General features: G+C 39.1%; 1 long non-coding RNA gene across 1 annotated transcript; it reads right to left on the bottom strand.

Moving 5' to 3' along the window:
* Window positions 1-920: 920 nt before the first annotated feature.
* LOC143139842 (uncharacterized) lies at window positions 921-10,002 on the bottom strand. Its single transcript, XR_012990461.1, has 5 exons — window positions 9,638-10,002; window positions 8,412-8,492; window positions 8,060-8,092; window positions 5,649-5,922; window positions 921-2,503 (listed from the first exon to the last, which is right to left on the bottom strand). It is a non-coding gene; the product is annotated as an uncharacterized LOC143139842 (long non-coding RNA).
* Window positions 10,003-12,055: the final 2,053 nt, after the last annotated feature.

Below are 12,055 nucleotides of genomic sequence, written 5' to 3'. Positions count from 1 at the left end.
AAGATAAGTGAAATTGGGTTTATTTCAGCACAGCACACCTCTGTGTATCATATTCAATAAAAATATGGATGTTTTAATGGTTTGTGTATGATTTAAGAACTTTTGTTGGTCAACATCTGTCAAAAAATGCTCTCTGAACGGCCATTTCTGAAGATTTCTTGTGCATCAAAATTCCCACAGCACCTAAGATAAGTTAAATTGGGTTTATTTCAGCACAGCACACCTCTGTGTATCATATTCAATCAAAATATGGATGTTTTAATGGTTTGTGTATGATTTAAGAACTTTTGTTGGTCAAAACAATGCTCTCTGAACAGCCATTTCTTAAGATTTCTTGTGCATCAAAAGTCCCACAGCACCTAAGATAAGTGAAATTGGGTTTATTTCAGCACAGCACACCTCTGTGTATCATATTCAATCAAAATATGGATGTTTTAATGGTTTGTGTATGATTTAATAACTTTTGTTGGTCAACATCTGTCAAAAAATGCTCTCTGAACGGCCATTTCTAAAGATTTCTTGTGCATCAAAATTCCCACCGCACCTAAGATAAGTGAAATTGGGTTTATTTCAGCACAACACACTTCTGTGCATCATATTCAATCAAAATATGGATGTTTTAATGGTTTGTGTATGATTTAATAACTTTTGTTGGTCAACATCTGTCAAAAAATGCTCTCTGAACGGCCATTTCTAAAGATTTCTTGTGCATCAAAATTCCCACCGCACCTAAGATAAGTGAAATTGGGTTTATTTCAGCACAACACACTTCTGTGCATCATATTCAATCAAAATATGGATGTTTTAATGATTTGTGTATGATTTAAGAACTTTGTTGGTCAACATCTGTCAAAACAATGCTCTCTGAACGGCCATTTCTTAAGATTTCTTGTGCATCAAAAGTCTCACAGCACCTAAGATAAGTGAAATTGGGTTTATTTCAGCACAACACACATCTGTGTATCAAGATCAATCAAAATCTGTAAGTTTGTGATTGCTTTAAACAGGGGGTTGTCCAATACACATAAAACAAACAGCAAAGGTATGCTAATACAAAGCAGCACTACAGGCACTAAATAATAATTTACATTTGATCAGATTCACCTTTATTGTCATTGTGCAGAGTAAAAGTACAGAGTTCCCACTCTAAGTCAAATGTAAAATTCTATGACTTTTCCCTGACAAAACACCTGAATTTCCATGACTTACAATATACCGACCAATGATTTCAGAGCACCCGCATCAAGAGTCTTTTACTTTTTTAGAGCGAGAGATGAATAAATAGGCATTGGCAGTTGGGCTACTCAAGCAAGCTGTAAAGCTAATAACCAGATATACACCAATACTGTGTGGAAATATGCATTTTGGCTAGTACATCATAAACCACTACGACAAAATTCCCTGATATTCCATGACCTTGCCCCCAAAATGATAAAAATTCCCTGACTTTCCATGTCTGGAATAGACTTTCTAAAATTCCATGATATTCCAGAAATTCTATGACCCGTGGGAACCCTGTACAAAGCAAAAGTGCAATGTGATATACAAAGTATAGACAGATGGTGCATAGGCAGGACAAGAAATACTGTATAGTGTCGTGTAGACAGTAATATGCAGTTGGTTTACAGAAAGTGGTTTAGAGTAATATAAATTAGATATAAATATGGGCAGTGTATTAACAGAACATATGAGAAAAACAGAATAAATATGGATATTCAGTATGAACCATATAGACAGATATGTGCAGTGTGGTAACAGTACCATTGTAGTGCAGAAACAGTAACATTATAAGAGTAGTAAGAAGTGTATGTTCAGGATGGATAGCATGAAGAGAAGTAGAATATGGTTATGTATAATTGTAATTACAGTATGTGCATTTGTAAATAAATAACACTATGGGTGGAATAGGGTATTTGGGGGCTTAGTTGATTGGTTGTCACCGGGATACAGAGCTACAGTCCAGTCGGGTGACAGCCACAGAAAAGAAGCTTCCTCTGAACCTGCTGGTTCGGGTGCAGAGAGACCTGTAAATAATAATAATAATAATAATAATAATAAAGACAATAATATTTTTCAAGACCATAGAGAATGCTGTTGCAGTACTCCAGTCTTGAGGCGATGAGGGCATGGACGAGAATGATGCATTGTTGAGCCGTCTGGTTACAGTAACACAAGACCCATCCTGTCAGACTAGGCCAGAAGTCCCGTCACCGGAATGATGTAGAGGACTTTGAGACAGTCATGTGGCGCCTATGACCAATGGTCACAATACAGAGGACACCTGTCCAGTCAATGAGCAGTGCTTGACAAACATCATGTGTAGAAGACCCATTTTGCAAAACGATGTAGACACCCATCTATTCTCAGGAGCAGTCCTTCTATAACGGGCAGCAACAACTGCAGAAAAATCCCCGGGCTTTGCCTTGCTCCTTCCTGGCCTGTGCCTTGCTCCTTCCTGGCATGTCTTTCTGCTTTGGTGATGAGCCTGATAACAGCTGACAACCTGGAAATTAGAAATAGAGATAAAACAAGTGTACAAAGAAAGAAACTACAATCTCAGTGTTTCTCTTGACATGTTCAAACATACTGATGACTATAAAGTCCACTTATAAAATGCAGGTCTATGCCTTTAATATAGTGCGCAAAAGTATTTAAAGAGGGTGGACCAAGTCCTAGTATGGTTTAGGTGGTTGAATCAGCTGTCCCTTAATAGTGTACGCCAAATTGTATTAACTGAACAATTTGTTTCTCAATCTACAATATGGGCCTATGTATGCTTTATGATATGCCAGAGTAAGTAGGAAGGTGGGAAATGTCTTAATTAATATTAATTGACATCTAGAGGCTATGGGTTTTCACAAAATATGTGGTTTAGGTGGTCAATTCAGCTGTCCCTTAATACACTAGCACATGGCCCACCTTCCTGCAAACGTTGGAGGACATAAATGAATACATGGCACTATTTTGTATATTGGCAAATGAATGGGGCATATGATAGGTTTTGAGCTCCAACATAAAGGCAAAGCAGTTTCAGCCATGCAAACCATATATTTTCTTAAAGCTTGTCACTTATACATGTGAGTTAACATAATACATTAGCACATGGTCCACCTTCCTGCAAACGCCTTATGATGCACCAAAGTCAGTAGGAAGGTGGGACATGTCTTAATGTATATTAATTGACATCTAGAGGCTATAGGCTTTCAGAAAATATATGATTAAGGTGGTCAATTCAGCTGTCCCTTAATAGTATAGCCCGAGATGTATCCGCTGTATAATGCGTTTCTCGATCGATCTACAATATGGGCCTATGTACACCTTATGATATGTCAAAGTCAGTAGGAAGGTGGGACATGTCTTAATATATATTAATTGACATCTAGAGGCTATAGGCTTTCAGAAAATATATGCTTTAGGTGGTCAACTAAGCTGTCCCTTAATAGTACAGCCCAAGATGTATCAGCTGTACAATGCATTTCTCGATCTACAATATGGGCCTATGTACGCCTTATGATGCACCAAAGTCAGTAGGAAGGTGGGACATGTCTTAATGTATATTAATTGACACCTAGAGGCTATTTGCTTTCAGAAAATATATGGTTTAGGTGGTCAATTCAGCTGTCCCTTAATGGTATAGCCCAAAATGTATCCGCTGTACAATGCGTTTCTCGATCTACATTATGGGCCTATGTACACCTTATGATGCACCAAAGTCAGTAGGAAGGTGGGACATGTCTTAATGTATATTAATAGACATCTAGAGGCTATAGGCTTTCAGAAAATATATGGTTTAGATGGTCAATTCAGCTGTCGCTTAATAGTATAGCCCAAGATGTATCAGTTGTACAATCGGTTTCTTGATCTACAATATAGGCCTATGTACGCCTTATGATGCACCAAAGTCAGTAGGAAGGTGGGACATGTCTTAATGTATATTAATTGACATCTAGAGGCTATTTGCTTTCAGAAAATATATGGTTTAGGTGGTCAATTCAGCTGTTCCTTAACAGTATAGCCCAAGATGTATCAGCTGTACAATGCGTTTCTCGATCTACAATATGGGCCTATGTATGCCTTATGATGCACCAAAGTCAGTAGGAAGTTGGGGCATGTCTTAATGTATATTAATTGACATCTAGAGGCTATAGGCTTTCAGAAAATATATGGTTTAGGTGGTCAATTCAGCTGTCCCTTAACAGTATAGCCCAAGATGTATCAGCTGTACAATGCGTTTCTCGATCTACAATATGGGCCTATGTATGCCTTATGATGCACCAAAGTCAGTAGGAAGTTGGGGCATGTCTTAATGTATATTAATTGACATCTAGAGGCTATAGGCTTTCAGAAAATATATGGTTTAGGTGGTCAATTCAGCTGTCCCTTAATAGTATAGCCCAAGATGTATCCGCTGTACAATGCGTTTCTCGATCTACAATATGGGCCTATGTACACCTTATGATATGTCAAAGTCAGTAGGAAGGTGGGACATGTCTTAATGTATATTAATTGACATCTAGAGGCTATAGGCTTTCAGAAAATATATGGTTTAGGTGGTCAATTCAGCTGTCCCTTAATAGTATAGCCCAAGATGTATCCGCTGTACAATGCGTTTCTCGATCTACAATATGGGCCTATGTACACCTTATGATATGTCAAAGTCAGTAGGAAGGTGGGACATGTCTTAATGTATATTAATTGACATCTAGAGGCTATAGGCTTTCAGAAAATATATGGTTTAGGTGGTCAATTCAGCTGTCCCTTAATAGTATAGCCCAAGATGTATCCGCTGTACAATGCGTTTCTCGATCTACAATATGGGCCTATGTACACCTTATGATATGTCAAAGTCAGTAGGAAGGTGGGACATGTCTTAATGTATATTAATTGACATCTAGAGGCTATAGGCTTTCAGAAAATATATGGTTTAGGTGGTCAATTCAGCTGTCCCTTAATAGTATAGCCCAAGATGTATCAGTTGTACAGTCAGTTTCTCGATCTACAATATGGGCCTATGTACACCTTATGATGCACCAAAGTCAGTAGGAAGGTGGGACATGTCTTAATGTATATTAATAGACATCTAGAGGCTATAGGCTTTCAGAAAATATATGGTTTAGGTGGTCAATTCAGCTGTCCCTTAATAGTATAGCCCAAGATGTATCAGTTGTACAGTCGGTTTCTCGATCTACAATATAGGCCTATGTACGCCTTATGATGCACCAAAGTCAGTAAGAAGGTGGAGCATGTCTTAATGTATATTAATTGACATCTAGAGGCTATAGGCTTTCAGAAAATATATGGTTTAGGTGGTCAATTCAGCTGTCCTTTAATGGTATAGCCCAAGATGTATCCGCTGTACAATGCGTTTCTCGATCTACAATATGGGCCTATGTACGCCTTATGATGCACCAAAGTCAGTAGGAAGGTGGGACATGTCTTAATGTATATTAATTGACTTCTAGAGGCTATTTGCTTTCAGAAAATATATGGTTTAGGTGGTCAATTCAGCTGTCCCTTAATAGTATAGCCCAAGATGTATCAGTTGTACAGTCGGTTTCTCGATCTACAATATGGGCCTATATTCAGCACAGCGACAACCATATCTAGCAAAATCACAGTAAAAGTAATGTAAAAGTGACGTAAAATACCTGCCAATTGTCCTCTGTATCCACCGCTGCAGTAGACCATGATGTGAGGATGCACTCCATAACACAGCTGTTAATGGAAGCAAGGACTGAGGTGTCAAGGCCATCATGCTTCAGCCTCTTCAGGAAGTAGACAAATGAGTAGCCAAACAAGGACAAACAAGGCCTTGCTTACATGCTGGCTGTCTTGTAGTTTGACACCACTCTCCTTTCTGTGAGTGTTCTGTTAGAGTCATATAATGAAGTGCAACCCATACATCAGGATAGGAGCAAGGATCTGTGAAAACATAAGTAGAGGGGAGAAAAAAAAGACATAAAAATATGTCGAGAAAACATTGCAGGACCATCCCTAAACAACACATCAGGACACCTTTCTTTCCTTTTTCATTTGATCACTACTGCAATTCATAGACATATGTTGTATACAGGTGAGACAAGGGTAAAACTGATGTGGGTATTTATTCTATTATAGAATAGGCTACTAAAATATAACTCCACAACTTCAAGTGTCAAGACTGTAGTTTTGGAGGAGTATTTGTAGTTCTTATGCAGGAAAATCAGTATAGGCTACTTTGGACATTAAAAGCTGCATGCACTACGTAGTACACACATGCGTACAATGCATTATTTTGGAGATAGAAATGTTGTTGTACTGCTTTGTTTTTCAGAAAAACGGTAGAAGCCTATAACAGAATTTTTTGTCACATGAATTACCCAGACCCAAAGAAACAAATAGCTTATTATGTGAAACTGACCTGCTTATAATTTAATGTCAAACACCATCTCAACTAATTGAAAAGCAGGATTGCATCACCATCGCACTCATTCCGATAATTTAACCATAACGTGGAGAGCATGCTACTTTTTTGTTGTGTTACCTGGTATTTCTCTTTGTCAGTGACAAAAAAAAACAAGATAGTTAACATGGCCAGCAATGTTGAGGGGAAAAAACTAGACAGTATTGCTACGACCTGTGAAAGAAGGGTGTTGAAGAAAGGTCATGCAATTAATAGAGATATGTCACATCCCATACACCAGGCATATGAGGTGTTGCCATCAGGGAAGTTCAGGCTACCTTCTTTCCAAACAAATTGAGCCAGTAGGTAATTCATTCCAACTAGCATTACATTGTTGAACAAGACGTTACCTGCAGGACCATGCACTTTTTTTCCAGCTGGACTATCACAGTATGCACAACTGCACTTTATCATTCTATACATGTGTAGTGGAGTCTATGTCTTCTGTCCTGGGGCCGTATTCACAAAGCCTTTTATCTTACCACTAGGAGTACTCCTAAATCGCACTAAAAGATTTTAGCTAGGAGTTTTCTCTTAAAAGTTATTCACAAAGCCTTTCAGACCTACTCTTAGTAAGGAAAAATGGCAACTCCTAAACTAAGAGTGAGTCTTCGTTGCTATGGATGACGTCATTACTCATGCACGAGCTTGACTGAAGTGACCACCTTGATTGGCTGATGATTGTAACGCGGGAATGATTCCAAACACCTCCCTTACGATGATGAGTGACAGGTGACAGGTCTGAGAATGCGTGCGCTACACAAGTAGCTCGAAGGACGGAAGATGATGAATAATTGAATAAAAAGGCCTAGCCTAAATGAATAAAGAGTAAGGCAAAACAAATAGCCTACAGTAGTAGCCTAATGAAACATACGGACTGATGCAGTATCTTTTGCAACATTATTGAATGTCACATATGCCTACGTTTGCAAAGAAGAGACCATTTTAATTTGATTCACAATGAAACGTTACATTTAATTTACATGTTAACAATGAGTAGTTTTGGTTGTTGTTGGTGGCGTTATTGCATCCCTTTTATGAATGCAAAATTGTTCCCTCGCGATTGGAAGCTCCTGTTGCCGCATAGGCGACGCATTTCAAAACATCGCAACGTGAAATGCCACAAAAAGCTGTTTGTGAATAGGTCTTAGTGAGTTAGGAGTCCTCTCGACTACTTTTAAGCTGTCCCAGACTTAGGTGCTACTTTTAGGTCTAAAATGCTTTGTGAATTACTTTTAGTGAAAAAAATTAGGAGTCCTAAAGTTAGGAGTGACACGCCCATTATTTTTAGGAGTTGCTCCTAAATTCGCCACTTAGGAGCTACTTTTAGCCTTAAAATTCTTTGTGAATACGGCCCCAGATGTTGTGTATGTGTGGGGGTGTGGTAGGGTGGGGGCGGTTGGGGTGAGGGAAATTCTGGTCTATATTCCGTCTTGTATTCAGTCTTGTCTAACTGTCTACTGTATGGCGCAGAACAATTTTCCGAAAGGACAAATAATAAATCTATCTATCTATCTATCTATCTATCTATTATTTTAGAAGATTTTGGTTTGACTTTGGTTTGAACACCTTTCTACGAAAATCAAGCTTGGGATAAAGTAATTATACACTACTCACCCTGGGGCTCATATAGGGTTTTTCCTCTAGACCCTGCAAGTGGCAATAAAGACAATTTAGACCACCATGGCGTAAAGTATATAAGCATGCTTAAAATGCAACAAGTACAAAAAAATCATATACAGACACAAACACAATCATACACAATCAGATTTTTATGCCTGTTGGACAATTCAACCATCCACACTCATCCCTCTCCTCTCAAGGGACATATGTATCTCTTTGCATTCAACGTAGTTTTCAACAACAACAATAACAAACAGCAACAAAGCTTTTCTACATATGGGTGTAGAATTTTTGATAACATATGGCTCCTTTTATCCTTTTATCCTAAAGAATGTCTAATACATACCGACTGGCTCATCAAAACAGGAAAGGCTATCCAGACCAAGTCCATGTAGATCCTTCACAGTTGAAAATGAAGAGGCCTTATCTGAAAAAAATCAATAGAAACCTTACTCTAAATACCCATCCAAGAACAATTACTATGTGTTCTCCTTTTCTTCAGTAGCAAATACACTGCCCATGAATCAGAAATATATTGGTGTCCCAATATAATGTTTACTCATAACAGCTGGCAATAGTGATTGCATGCAGATAAGTAACCGTGCAGCAAGATTGTGTCAGCTTAATGTTACAGTTTGTGGCATGGGACAGTTAGGAAACAGTAGGTGAGTGGCGTGGGTCAGCATAGGAGACGGTAGACGAATGGTGCTGGACAGTAGGCAAGAGGCAAAATATAGTAGGCGAGTGGCGCAGGACAGTAAAGGAGACAGTAGGAGAGTGGCATGGAACAATAGGAAACAGACACGTCACCAACAACAGTGCGAGTGGCCTACTGTAATTACTGCTATTATCATTATTACTGTATGTATTACTATCAATTTGTTTTGTTATAGGCTAGACACACATTCCATATTCACTGTATAGGCTATTTCTGTCTCTGTACACATGTCATCTGGAAAACTTGCCTATTTATCTAACTACACTTCTGGTTGGATGTCAACTGCATTTCATTGGCTCTGTACCTGTAGCCTACTCTTTTAAATTACAATAAAGTTGAATCTAATCTAAATCTAGCCTAATCTAATATCTATATTATTATCTAATATAATACTACACACATTGCAATTCTCTATTGAATTAAACCCCTCTCTTAATCAGGTTAAAGAAATACAATATTATATTATAATATAAGTGAATATCTAACATCTGGAGAACTGCTGTATCAGAATACAATTGTTTTATACCTGATATGTGGCCTATAACAATGCGCGTTTTCCCAACGAAATCTATTCACGTTCATCATGATTATCGATTATACATGCCTGGCTGATAGGCCCAGCTGTTAGCTGTAGCCCACACTAACAATATTACGCTAATTTACAGACAACAGCTGTTTTACAGATTAATGTAACATTACATCATGCACGTTAGCTAAATTATAAGTTGTGCAAGCCTACTCTGAATTCACAGTATTGCCCATGCATAGGCTACTATTTCATGTTAAATCAACTTTAAAATGTTTTGCTCAATTGCTAGCAAAATAATCATGCTAGCGGCAGTAGCAAGGCTCACCTCATTTCCCATTTGGATTCTTCTTTTTTCTCCGTCCCTGCTCGGTTATTGTTTCTGGATTCTGGGGTTCAGGCTTCTCAAACTGCTAGCCAGAAGGTGGCTCCTTCTAATCCACAACTCAAAACAGGCTTAAGAGTGTGAAACTGCACGTCAAAAGCATCAAATAACATTCTCCCCATTTTGTGAGGTCAGGCTTTTTTGACAGATGACGTAGTTCTGTTGGCTCGTTGAAAGCGAAATACAACGTGATAGTAACACGATAATTACGTTTTGCTCAACACGTTTTTTAACAAGGAAACGTGTTACACAACACGTCCCAATAGATTAATTAACGTGACAGTGACACGTTCAGACGTGAGACTGGGTTGGTGTGTGACGCTGTGTGTGCGTACCTGTGCGTGTGTGCGTGCGTATGCCTGCATGTCTAATGTGTGTTGTGATATCATGAGAGGCTACACGGCTCTCAGCGGGACAGTTCAGCAGTGCAAGGACACAAGGTTATAACACAACGAAGGTTTTTAATAAAGTTCTTGGGAATTAACAAAAAGGTATGCCAAGTTCAAAAGGGTAACTAAGGTTGATCTTTCAACAGTCAAAACTTAATGTCTCTTCAAACGTGAAATCATAGTCCAATTCCCTCAGGAAAATATCTTCTTGGAAACCGGTCTTCAGCCTTACTTTAGTCAGTGCCGCAGCCCGTGGCCAATCCAGCGGTAAGTATTCCAGTCTTCAGGTAAGTATTCCAGTCTTCAGGTAAGTATTCCAGTCTTCAAGTACTTCACGTGGAAAGTGCTACTTCGACGGTCTGTAGCTTCTCTGAGAGCACAACTTGGAGCTTGTCTCCCAAACCCCACTCTGACACCAACTGCGTCTCTGCGCCTTAAAAAGCCCTTTGGCTCATCAGGCCCTGATCGGTCTCAGGTGTGTTGGGATCTCGTGTGTTGAGGGGTGGAGTTTCCAACTCCCCCAGCAGATGGAGCCAAAGCTGTCCGTGACTGCAGCCATCTCAGGGGAATGTAGCGCCCCTCCAGGACGCAGCCTCTCGTGACATCACAGTGTGTATCTGTGTGTGTGTGTCTTTATGTGTGTGTGTGTTTATGCATGCATGTATTTATGTGTGTGTGTGCATGTGTGTTCAGGTACGCGTGTGTGTGTGTGTGCCTGCATGTGTGTGCATGTATCTTTATGTGTGTGTTTGCATGTGTTCATGAGTGTGTGAGTGTGTGTGCGTAGTGTACAGTCAATAAATGTACACATAAATTAATTTATTGTGTGGCCTCCATGAACGAAATTTCACAAAACTTGGCATGAATTCAGAGGGTGTCATAATGATCCGTGCAGTTTTGAACTTATCAGCCAAAGATACCTGTGATTAGAATGGCTCGTTTTTGCCTTCATTTTTAACTAGGTGGTGCTATACATCAAATGAGCACTTTACATGTAATCCGGCCCGCCAAGCATCGGGCTGCCTGCTTTTTTCCTGCGATAGATGACGTTGTGGTTAGCTTTACTGCAAACTGCTTTTTACTGTTCTTAGAGAACGTTTACAATGTCAATGTCAAAACATCATAGAGATACAGATGATACTCTTTGTAATACCCATCAAAGAGTATCTATACTCTTTGTCCCCATTGCAGCAGAGCCAACGTTATGCTACTCCATTTAATTGGGAATGCGTCTGAGCGTGCATGAGAGGGAGAGAGAGCGGCAGGTTCCAGCTGGCTTGTCATTGTTGATAATTGATATCTCCTTCTAATAAGACACTTTTAAAGGGGAACTTGGCAACTATTTCAACGTAATAAACCCGTTTAGAAATCATTTGGATGGTTAAATGACCTGTTCCGGTGAAAATGGTGACTTTTCCCGCTGCCCCTAGCGTCCCCAGGCGGAAAACCAACCTTGCAACATTGAGACTACCGTCCCGAAAAGATAAATGAGAAACAAGAAACTAGTTTTAAATCGTGTTTCTTACCTTGTAACATCCACATTGTCTGCCAAACTTATGCTAACCGTTTTGCTAGCTTGTAAACAAATCCATGTGCTTTATCGTTACCTTTTTCCACAGTTTGAAATAGCATAATGCACAATTTCTCCAGCAGAGGGGGAAATCCTGCCAAGTTTCCCTTTAAAAGGAAAGCATGAAGGCAACAGTAGTTTCCACTACTTACTACAGTATTTATAAACTGTGAGTAGGCACAGCCATATGCACAGCACTAGCAATATGCTATATTTGAGTGGAGCTGGCAAAAGATCATTGAGAACTAAACGTGAGTTGCACAGTGACAATGCACCATTTATAAACATCATCAAATTAGCAGTATTTTTTAAACAATTAATATTTTAAAACAAAATGACTTTGTCATTGTAATCATTTAAATGATATAAGGGACCGTTCGTTATTTATAAACGGGGTCACCG

The sequence above is a fragment of the Alosa pseudoharengus genome, unplaced genomic scaffold, assembly GCF_046254945.1.
Source record: "Alosa pseudoharengus isolate Yale_2024_CS ecotype anadromous, Long Island Sound unplaced genomic scaffold, YU_APseudo_1.1 YU_APseudo_1.1_scf_22, whole genome shotgun sequence".
In the NCBI taxonomy this organism is placed as follows: Eukaryota; Metazoa; Chordata; class Actinopteri; order Clupeiformes; family Clupeidae; genus Alosa; species Alosa pseudoharengus.
This window is presented reverse-complemented; position numbering and strand designations above follow the sequence as displayed.